This window comes from Poecilia mexicana, unplaced genomic scaffold (genome assembly GCF_051168715.1).
Source record: "Poecilia mexicana isolate PSO_F unplaced genomic scaffold, ASM5116871v1 scaffold_6, whole genome shotgun sequence".
Lineage (NCBI taxonomy): Eukaryota > Metazoa > Chordata > Actinopteri > Cyprinodontiformes > Poeciliidae > Poecilia > Poecilia mexicana.
Genome location: NW_028263375.1, coordinates 8,765,431 through 8,783,167, shown reverse-complemented (window position 1 = coordinate 8,783,167; position 17,737 = coordinate 8,765,431). Strand labels below are relative to the sequence as shown.

The window sequence follows — 17,737 nt, the reverse complement described above, 5'->3', positions numbered from 1 at the left end:
TGATGTACTTCAGGCTGCTCAGTGGGCAAATTATTTTCTCTGTCAATCAAATAATCAGTTGAGTTTGGAGCAGAAGTAAGTGAAATAATCTGAGCATTTGGGATTTTATTTAGTAACATTACCAGTCCTGAGTTATCACCCCTAAAACGGCACAAATATGTTTCCACTTCAAGGCTGCAACTTGGGAAGCCAGAATTTCTTGGAAAATTAGTTTCTGATGGAAACATTGGAATTTAGAAGGTGTGATAATTGATGCACTGCAAAAACACAAAATCTTACCAGGCGGTTTTATTCTAGTCTTCAGTGCAAATATTTTAGTTCACTTGAAATGAGACAAAACTGATTTAACTTTTCAGGAATTAATAGAAGCTTGGTTTAAGCAAATATTTCTTAGCATTGATGACAACAGATTATTTCACTTATAACATGGGAAAAACGATTTGTACGTTGCATAATCTCTCAGTGGAGCTAGATTTTTTTCACCAGTAGTAAGAAATTATTTTCTTAAGAAAACTGCTATATCATGCTGAAAAGTTACTTGTGAGTTAGTTTTGTCTTATTTCAAGCGTACTAAGATATTTGCATTAGAAACTAGACGAAAGTATTTCGTACAATTTTGTGTTTTTGCAAAGTAGAGTGATCCACTGACCCCTAAACCCTGTGGGATGTTGTTCTATTCCAAAAAAGGGGAAAATGCTCAAATTATCAAATTGGTCCTCTGTAATATGCGCACGTTTAGGTTGAAAATATCTACACATTCATCCATCTCAAGGCTGAAGGTTAGCTGCTGTCACCTCCCCGCCACCAGGCTGGATGGAGTGTCGGCGGAAATGTCAGTATATGAGAAATGGCAGCTCATCATGTCAGTATTTACAGAGACATACTCTCAGGTGTTTCCTGCAGAACAAAGCCTTGTTTTGAAATTCTGCGTGTTTCCTCGAACAGTCCCGGGAGATCGTGCTTCCGCGCAGCCCTCCTTCCTCTCAATCAGCTTGATGAGGACGCAGAGTGAGGCGCTATACCGTGTATGGAAAGAGCGCAGGATAAAAAAGAATGATGCAAGAGAAAAGAGGTGGTGCACGGAGCAACGAAGGGGTGAGGAAAAAGGGGCTCCCATGGGGAGAGAAGCTGTCAGTCCCTGGGAGACATCAAACGCTGTGCAGCCCTGTGATCAGCTTGCACCCTGGCTCTCCTCTGACAGCTCCCTGACTGTGCCGCTTACACTCCTTCATACCAGCGCAGAGATACGCACGCTTACGCTTTCCTGCAGCCCGAGAGCTCTCGCTCTTTCCGACTTATCCGTTCATACTCCGACACATTCGTATTCCACACTTTCACTCGCCGTCATACATGGGATGCACATTTGCGAAGCGTTTACCTTGTAGCGACATCGTCAAGGTCGCCCGAGAGTCACAAACTGTTGCTGCGAAACTTTGGGCTCAGTGGAGGGGAGGTAGTGCTGTACTGCAAAAACACAAAATTTTACCAAGTATTTCTCGTCTAGTTTCTAGGCCATTTTAGTCTGCTTGGAGTATGACACAACTAACTTACAAGTAACTTTTCAGCAACATATAGGAACTTGTTTTCAGTGAAACTCCTTAAAGCGTCAGTATAATGTAAAATGGATGTTTTTGAGCTTTATGTCATGTTGTAATGTGATTCCCTCCTGGAGTGTTGCTTTGATTCTTTCATGCATGTTTGAGAAATCATTTGATCTCCATGGCAACTGTTATTCAACCGTTCAAAATACCTGGTTGGACCTGGCACCACCTTCGAGGAAGAAGCTCCTCCCCCACTGAGCTCCTTCAGACTAGCCAGTAGCAATTAGCAAACACCTGGTGGAACTGAGTGTCTGCTAGGCTCATTATAGCAGCTACTACTCAGTGCATAGCTGGTATAAACGTTGCTAAAGGGTTAAAGAGAAGCCATGTATGTTGTGATGACTTGCTGAAGGCGGAGCTTCAGAAAAGCAGGAGTTTTTAAAGAGACAGGGTGTTAAATTACAAAGTCAAATTTCCTGTAAGTTGTAATGTTTAGCATTTTTATAACAACTGAAGGGAATGCTGTTACTTATTTGAGCTGTAAAATGGCACTTTCTGGCTCTAAAATATGTAATACTGAACCTTTAATATTGATGGAAAAGTACTAGATCCACTGACAGTATTTCACTTACAATAAAACATTTATCGCATGTTAAAAACGAAATAATTTGCCAATTGAATAAGCACTTTGTCAGCAATATTGAGGAATTATTGACTTCAAACAAACACCTACAATTTGCTGAAAAGTTACTTGTAAGGTAGTTTTGTCCTATTTAAGATATTTGCACTACAAACTAGATCTCACTTGGTAAAGTTTTGTAGTGTGGCAGCCATGGCGATGTTGAAGATGAGGATGATAACTCATCTGATCCATCACTCCTTCTCTGCTGGGGATGCGGGCACCAAAGGCAGATCCTTCCCGATGATGAATTCATTAGCGCCTGAGATGAAATGGGTTGTCAGGGCCAGGGTTATGTATGGGAGGTGATTTGTGTCCTCTGCGGCACGGCGTTGGATCAGACTCTGAGGTCTGTTGGGTCGGCTTGTTGTAAATAACGGCTCTTTTGCTGGCAGAGGGTTTCCCCATCCCTCTTGTCCAGATGAGCTGCTGTTCTGTCCTTCTTGTTGCTTAGCGCCCCCGTCCCCGAGGCCTGCAGGCTGCTAACAGGTGGCTAAACATTTGCGTTCTGTCAGAGTCCAGAGGACTGCTCAGATAATTATGCACCACTAAGTAATCAACAGTAGATTATCTCAGTGTGCACAGCCTCGTTAGAAACAAAAAAACAAGCCCAATTGGTACTTGAAACTGAAATTTTTTGAAAATGATTTAAAAGTGATCTATTATGCTTTCTTGAACAGTTTATGATAGGTCAGTGGGCTACATGCAAAACTTGTTCATTACATTTTTTGCACAAAATTATTCTTAGATAATCATATTCTAGTCTTCTCAGTTCTGCCTATTTTGAGTTGTTTTAGAGCCTCCTGTCACTTTAAATCCAAATAAGCTGCTGCTGTCCATGCCACCTACTCCCCTTTTACACTCACAGATGAACATTGGCACCAACAGATCCACAATGATGCAACCGTACAGCTTTGAAAAGCAGAAGTGGAGCCTCCTGCACAACCAACAAGAATGCAGCAAGAGGTTTCTGGATGTTAAGTCAACAACTAAACACGTGTCTTTTCCAGTATTGGAGAATTGAAAGGTGGCTATACTCTTAAATATATAAGTAAAAGGAATAACACATGGAGACGTAGTTCTTCCTGCTAGGCCAGTGGTGTCCAAAGTCGGTCCTCGAGGGCCGGCATCCAGGATTTTTTAGTTCTCTCCCTGGTTTAGCACACCTGGATCAAATGATGGCTCATTAGATGACCTAAGAGGAACATTGAGAATCTGAAAAGGTTGTTGCTACCACCAGGGAGAGAACTAAAACATGCTGGATGCCGGCCCTCGAGGACCGACTTTGGACACCCCTGTGCTAGGCCATAGACGAGCCGGAGATTTATTACTCTACCACAGATTCCTCATTACAGTTTCATCAGTTCAATACTCAAAAATCTTCCAAAGTCTCAACAAAAAATCTCCCCGTATTCTTAACATCACCCCTTTTTATACTCTCTCATCTTCACTGATGTGAGTTTGGAAAGTTTCAACCAATGGTGTTGCTACTCTTGATTTGTGTAGATTCTGGCGTGCCTTATACTAAGTGTGTATTGGATGACCTTTAAAATATTTGAGACCTCATGAGTTCAACATCTACTCCATTTCAGAATTGCTGAATAGACCAATTTATCTCAGATTGTTGATCTTATCTGTCCAAACAGCCTTCCTTTCCAAGTCATTTTTTGGTTCCATTTGCGCTTTGCACACAAATGGAAGGAAAAGAGTCAGATCAGTTTGACCTGGAGAGGCGCCAAAATCCTTTCGCAAAAACAACTCCTTAAATAGTATTTCCGCTCATTGTACATCGGTAAAACCAGCTGGCCAAACGTGCTGGAGCTCAGCTTGGGTTGCTAGGTAACGGGCTAGACCAGGGGTCACCAACTCCAGTCCTCGAGGGCTACCATCCTGTAACTTTTAGATGCGTCTCTGCTCAAACACACCTGGATCAAATAAACTGCTCGTTTCCAGCCCATTGCAGACAGGAGTGAATGCTGGTGAGGGAATTCAGACATTTTGGAGCAGAGGTGAATCTAAAAGTTGCAGGATGGTAGCCCTCGAGGACTGGAGTTGGTGACCCCTGGGCTAGACTTTGCTTGGGTTGCTAGGTAACGGGCTAGACTTTGCTGGGGTTGCTAGGTAACAGGCTTGGCTTTGCTGGGGTTGCTAGGTAATGGGCAGTGCCTGCTGATTTGCGACTTAACAATTGGGAGATTTTTAAAACGTGTTTAAAACCCATTTAAAACAATAACTTATTCCCAAAATGGCTGGGTGGTTTTTTTAAGCGGTAGAAACACAAATGAAAGTATAAAAACGTGCTAAATGTGAATTTTACATAATTCTTGATCAGACATCCTGACTGCTGAAGTTTTCTGTGTCATGTGATTTAAATAGACCTGTTAGAAACCGGTACTGCTCTCCATTTCTTTTTCTGAAATGAAATTCCTTCATTCAGTTCCTCTACCTTCTTTAGACGTGCTCATCTTCAGATCCATCAGTGGATTGTAGAACATTTCACATTTTTGTACATTACAACCACAAATACAAGTATTTTAGAAAACAAAGTGGTGCATCATTTTTAAGCAGAAAAAATATAGTTTTAAAGCTGCTTTTATAAATAAAAATCTGTAAAGTGTGGTGCATCTCTGTTTTATCTGTAGTGCTTAAATGGCGTCTAGTAAGTTCAAAAGACGATGAATGAAGTTAAATTGAAGAAAATTCTGGAAGAAAGGAAGTCTATAACTGTACACTGGAAAACTCAAATTCTTACCAAGTATTTTGTCTTGTTTCTTGTGTAAATGTCTTAATACACTTGAAATAAGACAAACCAAACCTACTAGTAACTTTTTAGTAAAGATGCTTGTTTTAGTTAAATAATTCCTTTATACTGACTCCAAAATACTAGTTTATAAAATACTAATTTATTAGTTTATATCATGGGAAAAATGTCTTTTTATAAGTGGAAAAAACTTCTAGTGGAATTATCAATATTAAGGACTTATTTACACGAATAAAGCTTATCTTGCTGAAAAGTTTGTTTTAAGTTAGGTTATTTCAAGTGAATAAAGATATTTGCACTGTAAACTTGGTAAGATTTTGTGTGTGTGTGAATGTTGGTGTTTTTTATGGATTTTTAAAGCTTTGACCCCACATAAATTTGTATGCTCATGCTGGGCATTGTCCTTTTCCTGCTGTATTTTTTTGCATCTAAATGTATGGTAAGGAGGTTCAGGGTAACCGAGAAAGCAGAAACAGGAAGGCGGGAGCCAAACTCACTGTGATAGAGATTTCAAAGCAGCCTGTGAGCTGTTGGGCACTCTTTTTATTTTTATTTTTTTATGCTGCAGGAGAGAGCAGCAGGCGTAGGTTGTTTCTCCCATGTGTGGTCTCTTTCGAGCAGAGCTAAGTTATTTTCTAACCGTCCGGAGAGGCTGGTTACATGTCAAAGAGAACTGGAGAGAAATATGGATGGAAGAAAGACGGGGAGAGCATCGACTGAAAACGCCGCCCGTTTCGACACATTTCTGTGAACACCAGTGGGTTTGCATCATTTCAACACTGAGGGAAGCTGACTTTGAAATGGATCTTTGTTGTTTGGTGATGTAAAACTTTTTAAATTCTGTGCTTCCACAGGCACCTTGCAAGTGTGTGGGTTCCTGAGGCAAACCGTACGTGTGATTTTACAAATTCGTGCTTGCCAACTGAGCTGCTCTCTTAAGTCTACCCACTTTTAAACAGTTTAAGTGCTCCGGGATTCTGTTCGCAGGAGGATTTCTCCCCTTAAGTCCCTGATTGTACCTTTTGCTAAAAGTTTCTGTGATGAACCTGATCTGCTATTTAGTTCCATGACAGGCAGGTGCATAGAAATTAATAAATTTTTGGTAATTTTGATCATTAATAACTCGTAATTATGAAATTCGGTTAATCAGAAAATCTTGGATACATTAGATCAATAAGGAAGAAATGTCACTGACATGGACACGTTGAAGGTAGGCCACATAGACATGAAAGTTGTGTGGAAGAAAAAAGTGAGGCTAAGTTGCTCATTTATTTTGGTTAAGAAGACAAAAAGACAGTGTTAAGTTATTAAAGCAACTTCCTGTTTTACATTTTTATTGGTCTTTTGTTGATTCATATTTTCCCTTAAAGGAATGAAACTTTTTTTGTCAGACTTTTTCTGACAAAATCTTTTTCTTTTTCCAAACCCTTTGGACATTTTTATACTTCCATTTGGGTCTCTGCTGCTCCCAAAAACAGCTAAGCATCCAGCTGTTTTTTTTTTTTTTAATTTTTTTTTATTAGTTTTAGCAACAAGTTCCCAAAAACCTCCCAGTTTGGTAAGTAGCATTTGGAGAGCACTGCCATGTTACCTAGCAACCCCAGCAAAGCCCAGCCTGTTACCTAGCAACCCAACCTGAACTTCCAGAACATTTGGTCTGCAGGTTTTACCGCTGTATGCGGTGTACAATGGCTGCTGGAAAAGACAAGTGTTTTGATGTTGACTTGCTATCCAGAAACCACCTGCTGGATTCTTGTTGGTTGTGCAGGAAGCACCACTTCTGCTTTCCATGGATGCATAGTTGTATAATTGTGCATGTTTTGGAGCCATTTTTATGTGAGTGTAAACGTTGAGTTGGTGGGTGTGGTAAGCAGCAGCTTATTGGTAATAAGACTCTAAAACAGCTCATTCTGACTGGAACTTAAAATATGAATAATAATATCTAAGAATGATTTTGTGCAAAAAATGTAAAGAACATGTTTTGAACAGGTTAGAAGACTGACTCTAACCTGTTCAATTCAGGATAATAGGTCACCTTTAAAAATATTTTTTATTATTTTATTTGGTTTTCTAAAAAAAAATGAATTTTTAATTTTTTCGGTTTTAAGCAATAGTCAGAGAAAGTGATGACAAAAAATGACTAATAAAAACAGTTTAAATAAATCCCTCTCTGAATTTAAATGATCACCTTTTCATGTTTTATTTGCAGCAGAGAGTTTCTCAAAACTCACCCAGATCCTCTCTGACCCATATTCTGGCAGAGGAAAGTTTCTGACCTTCTCCTTGTTTTTCCCTCCTTATGAGAGCCGGTCTGTCGCCGTGATTATTCCGCTGCCTCCCAGCGCCTCTCGGTCAGACCAGGCGCAACTCCAACCCCCGTCATAAACACATTCAGAAACGCACACAATGGGCGTACACACCCTTCACAGCCATTGTACGACGCTTTCCCAGGGCTTTCCACTGACTCCTCACCTGTCGCCCCAGGTCTCTGTCTTTCATACGCAGTTTGTTTGTTTGCTGCATTGACGGGTGGAGAGCAGGGTGGCTGGTGGAAGAAATTAGCACAAGTCATATCAGATTAATTAATCCCCAACTCAAACTATTAGCTGAGGAGTCCTGTTGAATTAAAAATCAAATTAGCCAAGGCGCCTGCCGGTAAAGCTGTGGCTGCGCGCCTGCCAAGCCACAATGACACACACCCACAGGACGCAGCTGCTCACGGGCTTCGCTCTCCGATTGATGTATGGATGGAGAACGAGAGGAAGAAACTCTTGCTCAAGAAGAACTGGAGGATGTCGGGGATGGGGAAGATTTGTTTTTTGACTTTGCCGCCCAATTTCGTCGGCTTGTCTTCAGGCACGAAGCTGGCCGTCCTCCAGTGGGCCCTTCTCCCGGGCCTCACTCAGCAGTTTCGGAAATGTTTCTGCAGTCACACCTTTCAGCAGTGCTTCACCTTCAGCATGTATATAATAAACGTTCTGCTTGATCTCTTGCCTAATTCTAGTTTTATGAAAGCTTAAAGCACAATTAAAATTTCAGTTGAGGATTTGCTGGGGTTTCTTTCTTTTTTTTTTTTTACAATAAACAAATTATGTGCTGGTTTAAATCACTTATAGTCAAACTTAGGATGAATATAAACATGTTTCACTTTTATGCATATTTGCATCTGTTTCTTCAAAACGGCTTTAAAATTCAGATTTTGGGTTTGTATATGCATGTGAAATGTTTTCCTATATATTCATCATTTTTCATCACGAGAACCATCTGGAGTCATTGTTGCCAAAAACATTTTTTTTTATCTTTGTGTGTTTTATTCAGATGAAACTGTTACTGTTAATGGTTACATAAATGTTGCAGAAAATTGTCAACTATATATATATGTATATATGTTCTGCACTGTAAAAACACAAATTCTTACCTAGTTCCTAGTGCAACTATCTGAACACACTTAAATTAAGACAAAACTAACTTACAATGAACTTTTCAGCAAGATATATGAGCTTATTTAAAATCAATAAATATTTAAAAAGTACTAGTTCTACTGTCACATTATTTCACCTCTTTTACATGTTGTAAGTGAAATGATTTGTCAGTGGAATTCATATTTTTAAATCAATATTAAGGAATTATTGACTTAAAACAAACTCCCAAATCTTGCTTTAAAGTTACTTGAAAGTTATGTATTTTTTTATTTCAAGTGTACTAAGATATTTGGACTAGAAACTAAACAAAAATACATGGTGAGATTTTGTGTTTTTGCAGTATGAAAACAACCTTCTCCTGGCATTCCTTTCAAAAAATGTGGTTTAAATCTAAAAGATGTGCTTTGGCACAGATGCAGTTTTTGATATGGACCATATTGGCAGTTGCCCATGGCAACATTAGCAACTGAAGCACACAAAAATCAGACAAAAAAATTGATCTTGAACAAGTTTTCTGTCCCCTTTATGCATATCATCTTTGCTGTTTTATGTAGGACTGCACTGCATTTTATTACATGATTTCCTGTATTTTATTTGGTTGGAGGTTTGCAGAAGGAAGTCTTCAACTTGTGGCTCCAGAGTTGCAAGTGGTTCTTTGGAGTTTCCAAAATAGCTCTTAATAATATGGCTAACAAAATGCCGAACCAATAAAATGATTTAAAAAATTAATATAAGAAATGCAGATTTTAGTAGTTTGCTTTTGCAAACCCATAAATGCTGCATGATATTTCCACAACAGAATGGCCTAAGTATGAGTAATATTTTTGTTTGTCTAGTCATTACATTGAAAACTAAGTGCTTTCTTTGTTTAAAATATTTTCTATAAATATCAAAAGACAATGTATCACTATTCTTTTTGTAAACAAAATTGTCTTAGTTTTAAAACAAAATAAATAAAATGGTGGTTCTTCTAAAATGACCATATTTCCAACATGACCGTTTGCACGTGACGTCACTCTCTTCGAAACTCAGCTCGCTGCGCCATGATGGACGCCAAAACAACCTACGCATCTGGTAGCCTGCTATCGCTTTTATTTAGTTGATTTCGCAGTCAAAATGGTCAGAGGGTGCTGCGCAGTCAGCTGTACAAACAGACAAGTACGCAAACCAAACTTGTCATTTTATTTTATAACTTTTAGTGAGGAAAGTTACGGCGGTGATGGATATCAGCCGTCAATCATAATGACTGGCAGCCCGCAGTGTAACTGCGGATTTGCAGCGAACACTTTTTAAAAGGTAAGAAGATTAACGTTCATTTATGTTATGAGTAAATATGATTAGAAAGATATTAATTATTGCATTATGGAGAAGATACGCGTCTAACCCTTGGTAACCATGGAGACAGTGCCGCACCGTCATGTAGCCTAGCATGTATAGAAAAAACTGGTTAGCATCTCGTCTTTTGTATGTTTTTTATGTTGCTCCGGTTTAAGGGAAAACGCTGTTTGTGACACAGTGATTTAAATCACGTGGTGCGAATTCAGGTAAAGTCAGTAATTTGATCAACACGTCAGGAGGGAGGAGGTATGGGTCGGTTTCTAAGCTAGCTGTTTCCAACTTTTATAAATCCCGCCGTCTGTGAGCCCCAACCAGGCGAGTTACGTTCACGGACAAATTAGCTCAATGCTATCAAGTAGAAGCCATGAATAAACTGGCAAAAACAACTTGGGAAAACAACTTCAGTTGCTCTGTTCAAGACCTCTCCCTCACTTCCGACGTCCATCATGGCGCTTTGAATGATTAAGTGACGTAGGTGTAGGGTCAATTGTAAATATGCATTGAAAAGTTTCAAGTTGCCCCTTTGCAAAGGTTAAGGAACTTTTGCGGGTCTAAATTAGTTTTACTTAGCAGGACTTGGGACAAAAACCGCTCTTTGGTTTGTAAAGTTTGCAGACCTCTGGTTTATTGCCATTTTTATCTTCTTTTGTATCAATTTTTTGACTTATGAAGATCAAAACACATCTTCCTTCCCCGAACGGCTTGTTTTGTTGTCTTTTTTATTTTTGAAGATTTGTTAACAGTAACGGGCAACTCGTCACTTTTAAACTCTGGGGTAATACCAACTCGAATGTCCCTCAGTTTAATAGAAATTCTCCAAAGTGCCAAGGCACTTGAATTTAAAGCACCATCCATTAAACATTACTAGTTCCTTTAATCCATTCATGTGGCAAACATCCATTCATTTTCCCACATAGTTTCTCGCTCCACTTCTCCCGGACCACTGGCATCTTTTGCCACCCATATTAACACACAGCTTCCTCCTGGCAGCGCGTTGCCAGACCCCTGCCATCAACGCAAAGTTTCCAACCCGTCTCCATGGTAGCGTGATTGGCAATTCCTGAGATGGATCCCCTTTTTTGGCCAATGGCGGCTCATAGCGGGGTTGTCATGCGCTGCGAGCCCCCGCAGTCGTCCGGCTGACCAGCTGCAGACGGCGCTGGAAGGAAGAAGTGAATGCGACGCAATGTGAGGCGCGCAGCAACACACATTGCATGGGATCATTCAGCAAGCACAAAGCGTATGGGGGTCCCTGCTCAGGCTGTCAGTACTGTTGTGATGTATCATTTATGTCCCCATTGTGTGGCCTTCTCTTGAAACATGCTGACGGAGCCATTATTCTCGCCTTGACAGATTCCCATATATTCACTGGGTTTTAATACCACATGTTAATGCTCCAGTTAGTTTATGACAGGTATTAAGAATTGCTGCATGGAATATGACCCTACATTGGGCTTCTTGCGTTCCAAATTATTTAGGGTGTTGTACTTTTTAGGTCTGAACTGGAAAATTATAGATTGGATCTGGTTATTCGGCTGTTATCTGCCAGTGTGAGACAACATGCACTGCATCCTGTAGGAAAGGATTCTCTACCATTTTACAATGCAAAAATACAAAATCTTACCAAAATTACTTGGTAAGATTTTGTGTTTTTCTGTGTATTTTCATGAACTTCATCTTTTTAAAATAATCTACACTTTTCTCTGTTGAATCCAACATAAGTGGCCAGACTACACTGCATTGTGGGCCTTCGCTCCAAGCAATCTGCCTTGGTAGCGTCGTTCTGATTGTTCTCCTTTCTGTGTTTGTGTCAGCTTATCAGGCTGTGTGTTTACAGTATTATCAGTGTTATTCTGCAGAAATGATGCAATTTCATTAAGCTTGTGTAATCTTGTCAATTAATTCTGTAAAGTAAAGCCAGATAAATTCACTAATTTACTTTTAGCTTAAAGGAACAAACAACCTGACTCTTCTTGTCTCTCGGAGCATAAATTGATTTTATCATGTGCTTTCCTGTCACACAGAGTTCTGGCTATAAAGATATATTTTACAATGATCTTGAAAGCATTTTTAAAACCATTTAGCAGGCATTGATATAGTCCAGCCAAACACAGATGGTTCTCTCAGACTGGTGGCTTCCCATTGCCCCTCAAGCCAGACAAAGTTAAAGGACATTTTATGGATTCAGAGGAAAATAAAGCAGCTATTTGATGCTCACCAGATGTCAAATGGTGTGCATGAATTTGGTAACTGTGCTCATAAGTTTAAATAAGTTGCCCTTTGGATCCTCACACCATAAAGCAGAAATGTTCGCTGTATTGCCAGTTAGAGCGTGCTGGTCCTACAGTGATCAGCTGCTGCCAGGTTGAGCCACCAAGTGCCCATCTGCTGCACCGACGAGATTTCTCGCTCCATGTATTTGACTTGCTTTAGAGCTTTTCTCCACAAAGTCCATTAGACTGCAAATAAAATGTTGATATATATATATTTTTTTAAAAAGCACACATTTAAGGCTTCATTTTCTCTTTCGTAGCAAAAACACAAAAATGTACCAAGTATTTTTAGCTTTGTTTCCAGTGCATATATTTTAGTATGCTTGAAATAAGAAAAACAATTTTGCAATTAACCTTTCAACAAGAAAAGGAGCTTACTTTAAATTAATATTGATTAACAACTACTTTTCCCACTGAGTTTTTTTTCACTTGTATTAGACATTTGACCTATAAGTGAAATAATATGCCAGTTGAACTGGCACTTTTTCATCAATATTAACAATTTATTTACTTAAAAACAAGCTCCTATATCTTCCTAAAAAGTTAGTTTTGTCTTATTTAATTTGTACTGAGATATTTGCACCAGAAACTACAGTAAAAATACTTGGTAAGATTGTGTGTTTTTACAGTGTTGTTGTTTTTTCTAAGACTACACAACTAATAAAAATGACCTGTTTCTGCTTGAGCTGTTTTAGACATCAGTTCTTAATGTTTTTAGTTATGTATAAAAATAACTGACCAAAAAAAACTAGTTTTTATGGATAAATAGCCAGACTGAATATACATGAACAAATGGCAGTCAATTTGCTCCTCCACTTTTATGAGAACTTAAAAAACATTCATGTAATTAGCTTCAAAGATTCATGTCAGGATGATACTCCTACATCCACTGTTGGTCATTTAATATGCTAACACACCCATTTCCTGTGTTTTCGACTCAGTTTGTTTGGGAGCATGTTTGCATGTGGATGTGTGTGTGTGTGTGTGCGCGTGTGTGTGTGTAGGGGGGGGTTCATATTAATAAAACAAGCTCGGCCGAGTTATATTGTGGGAGTTAGCAGGTCATCTTCCCCTTTCATTAATCACTGCTGACAGCTCATAAGTGCCCAATCTGCATGTGAAGGATTTGCATGTGTTTACATGTGTGAGCGTGTTTGTATTTGCATTTGCGTATTTGACTGACGCTAGATGCTCTATGGCACTTTACAGCCTTTACTGTGGATAATTCATTAGGGGGCGTTTGGACACACGATTCAAGCTACAAATGTCTAATCTGATTAAGTAAAAGCAGACTATCCCCTCTCCCTCAGAGTAGGATGTAACCCAAGTGTCTTTTTTCAATGTTCTGGTATCCAGGATACTGATTAGTTCTTGCTTTCTGAAAATGTTCATTTTCAGGAACAAAAAAATATGCTTTTTAATAACAGCAGAGACAACTTCAAAGTCCACACTACCCAGAAATTTTTGAAAAATAGACTTCTACTAGGTCTGGACAATAAATCAATAATATATATATTGTGATAGACATGTCGTCAATATCGATACATAATACGTCTTATAGAATATCCAATAATTTTACTGAACTCTGATCCAGAACCGCACAGCATTCTGGGGGATGTAGGCAGAAGAAAGGCTTTAGCTGCTCAACCTCTCACTCCTAGCTGAAAAGTTGGTGAAATCAACTAACTCACTCACTCTTTGGTTACCTAGCAACAACCTGCTGAGTAACTGGCACAGCAACTGGTTAACCTGAAGAAGTTGCAACTTTTTCGATGAGAATGAAAAGTCAGAGGAAGATGTTTAACTTACATATTATTGGGTTCACAGAACAATTTGCAAAAGTTGCTGTTTATCAAATGAAGAACTACTTTAGCCTTTGTGTGAAAGTGGAAGAACTGGATTTTGTATCTGATTTCTTCCCACTGCACTTGCAGGAGTTTATATGGAAAACACTGCGGCAAATTAGATGTTGTGCAGAGCATGTTGTTCGGAACAACATGCTCTGCACAGAAAACGCATTCAGATGTTTAAACCATTTTGTTTTCTTTAAACTCGAAAACAAACTTTTCCTGAGTCTTAAGATGTTTGTGGGCTGCGAACAATGGCTGTAAAACCTGCTTAATAAGGTCAAGGATTCTTCAGTTCTTTGCCCTTCGACTGTGTTTGTGTATCAACAGAATCAATCAAATTCATGTAATTTTAATGTTTGCTTGTCATCTGGAACTGCTTTCAAAGAAAAAATGCATCTAGTTTCTTTGTTTGATTAAATCACTGATAGATTTTGACCAGATTGACACAACATTGACGAAAGATAAATCAAGAGGAAGGAAGAAAAAAAAGCATCTTGGCTGCTGAGAATGTTAAATCCCAAGGAAACTTAAACAAGGAGAGAGAAATGTTTTCAGCTGATGCAACCCAGGTGCTGATATGCATGGAGAGAGCTTTGCAACAGATTTTATTTCACAGTTGCAAAACAGCTTATGCATTTCTCTGCTTATTCTCTGGACAGAACCAGGAATGTTGGAGGTTTTTCTCCGGTCCAAGTTCACTAAACCTTGTTGCTCCTCTGGACAGTTGGGATTTGGATCACGCTGAATAATGGGGATTTCTTCCTGCTCTTCTTCTAACTCTCCGCTCTCAGACATGAAAGGAGAGAGGGACTGTTATTTGCATTTTTTACGCCTTGGTATATTTTTCATGTGGGAATAGAAATTCGATGAGCAGAGTCAAGTCCCAGTGCTGCTGTGTCCTGAAGTGCATCAGGCTGCCTTTTCATCTTCACCTCTGCCTAACCGCTCCCTGCTTCCCCGAAACCAGACCTTTAGCTTACTTCTCTGACGAACTTCTAAAATGTGCATTTTGCTCTCTGTTTTATGTTTTTCCTTTTTGCATTTTCATAATTTTTCAAAAGTATAATTTCCATCTCTTTTCTTTGACTCAACAGCTACATTTTTAATCACTCAATGTACTGCAAAAACAAAATCTTGCCAATTAATTTTGGTCTAGTTTCTAGTGCAACTATCTTAGTTGATTTGAAATAAGACAAAACTAACTGACAAGTTACCTTTAAGCAAAATATAGGAGCTTGTTTTAAGGCAATAATCCTTTATAGTGATGAAATGGTACTTGTTCCTCTGACATATTTTAGTTATAAGATTTTTCTCATGCTAAAAGTACTAGGTAGTTGTACTTTTTCAGCAATATTAAGGAATTAATGACTAAGCTGTTGTTTCTTGTGGAAAAATGTCAAAGTTTACCTTGAAATAAGAAAACTAAGACATTTGCACAAAAAATATTTAGTAAAATTTTGTTTTTGCAGTGTATTTACATTTTCTGATCTGTATTGCAACAGTTGGCCATTTGAAAATGACAAATCATCAGCTGTGTTTCCATTACAAATGTGTGCAAAACTCTGTTGATAATCCATTAATGTAAAACAAAACAAAAAAAAACACAATCAAATGTGAATAAGTTTGATCCTGTGGATACGTCATTAAAAATCATGCCGTGCCATAATTCTCTTCCACTTCCTGTTGTTTGCTTTTCCAGCAGTCGTAATATCCGGTTGTTGATGACGTGACTCCTGTTGTCCAAAATAATTGTTTCCATTGCAATTTTGTGAAATACACCAATCTTGATTAAACTAAAAAAAACTTTTAGCAAAATCATGTCATCAAAAACGTGATTTTTAGAGAAACTGGCATGTTTCTGGCAAGGAAATTTATTTGTCCAATTCCAATTTGTGCAGTCATATGGTCAATGAAAATGCAGCTATTCCTGAAAAATTACATGCAAGTCAGTTTTATTTCAATTGTACCAAGACATAAGCAGTAGAAACTAGCCAAAAATACCTGCTAAGATTTGGTGTTTTTGCAATTCAGTACATTCCAATGTTGTAAGACACCTTAAATTTAAAACTCTTTTCGGGATGTTTCAGTCAGATAATGCAAGTTCCTCACATAGGTCACATGGCAGGTTTTGACTTGCACTTCCTTATAATTCATTCATTAAGTCTTGGATTATCTGTGTGGCATATGTGGAAAATCCAGCTTCCAAGGCTGACTTCACTCTAATATAAAGTTCCTTTAACCCTTGTTTGAATGTTTATGTGTTGGGTTATGCCTACGATAAATTGCAACCATTAAGCCGAGAGGTTGAAGGCAAGGTGAATGGAGAACAGCCGCACTATTACTGGGTGATTACATCTCATTCTGTCATTACACTCCAGCACCTCGTTAGCATGGTTAAGGGCAGCTTTTGCTCTCTGCCTCATAAATCTGACACATTAGGACCACACACTGCATGTACACATGTCCTGTGAAAAGGTTGTAAATGTTATTGCGTCAGTATATTTGTCATCTTGACTTGCAGTTGAAAATTAATTCCTTTTTCGTTTTCATGTTATAAAAAAACCCGAAACATAAAAACTCAATAGAAATCCTAATTAATAAATGATGCGCAATGTACAAACATGTTTGTTTCGCCAACAGCAATGATAATGAGGTCTGTTTGTGTCAGGCACACAAACACAAGAGAAGAAATTTAAAGCAATGAAATTACCAAGCACATTCACACACTAACACACTGCTAACATTAGGAGTGTTTATAAATGCTCAACCGAGAGGTCAGTCTTATTCCTGCCAAAAGTGGGTGTAAATATTTCTGTTTCGGAAAATTAGTTTTCAGACACACACTCACACCCTCAGTGCATATTGATCTGCACATTGATTCTAAGGATATTAAAGCTTCAGTGTTATTAATCACAGCTGATTACATTTTCAGGGAAGTGAGATTTTATTAAGACGACGAGAAGGTTCTGCAGCTTTCAGCGTACAGGAGCCTTGCAAAATTATTGACACTCTTTGCACTTGTTATCATGTTAAACCCGTTAAATTTGATTTGGTCTTACAGGGTTTTATGAGAATAAAGCAAAGTAGTAAATAATTGTGCTACACTACAGAGTAACATCTTTAGCTGCACATCAAAAACACAAAATCTTACCAAGAACTTTGTCTAGTTTCTAGTGGAAATATCTTAGTACACGTGAAATAAGAAAAAACTAAAAACTGTGTAAAGTCAATAATTGACTTATATTGTTTTAAGTCAATAATTCCTTAATATTGATGAAGAAGTACAAGTCTTGTCTTGTTATAAGATAATATCACAAATCAAATGTCTTGTTCCAACATCCAACCTGACTGAACTTGAACTTTGCTGCAAAAAAGAACAATTTAAAATCTCCAGATGTGCAAAGCTGTTAACATTCACAATAAGACGTGCGGCTATAATATCAATGGCATCCTGCAGAGCAACATGTCACATTTTTCAGGATTTTATTTAAAGAAATGTTTTTTTCTGTATACTTAGCTCTGCTTTGTTTGTGTATCACATGAGATCCTAATAACCTGGACTGATGTTTGTAGTTGTAGTGTGATGAAAAGCTTCAAGACTTATGGATGTTTTTTCAAAGTACTGTTTCTTCCTGCATCAGAAACCCTGAACTGGATAAACTTATTCTGTTTGCATAGGACCGAAGTTCGCTGACTATTTGAATAAAAAAAAGCTTTTCAGTTTGAGAAATAGTTGTTTTTGCTGCTGCACAGCTTAGGTGTCTCGTTTAGGGACAGTAAATTATTCAGCCGTTCAGGATGTCTGAAGATTGATTGACGCGTTTGGTGGTGTCCTGGCCTTGCCGTTTTCCATATAAAGGAAAGATTGTGTGA

The 17,737-nt window shown here is 38.4% G+C and overlaps 1 protein-coding gene across 1 annotated transcript in view; it reads left to right on the top strand.

Annotated features, from left to right (window-relative positions):
* reln (reelin) overlaps positions 1–17,737 on the top strand; it is a 147,833-nt gene that overhangs the window by 35,626 nt on the left and 94,470 nt on the right. The gene's annotated exons all lie outside the window — the stretch shown is intronic.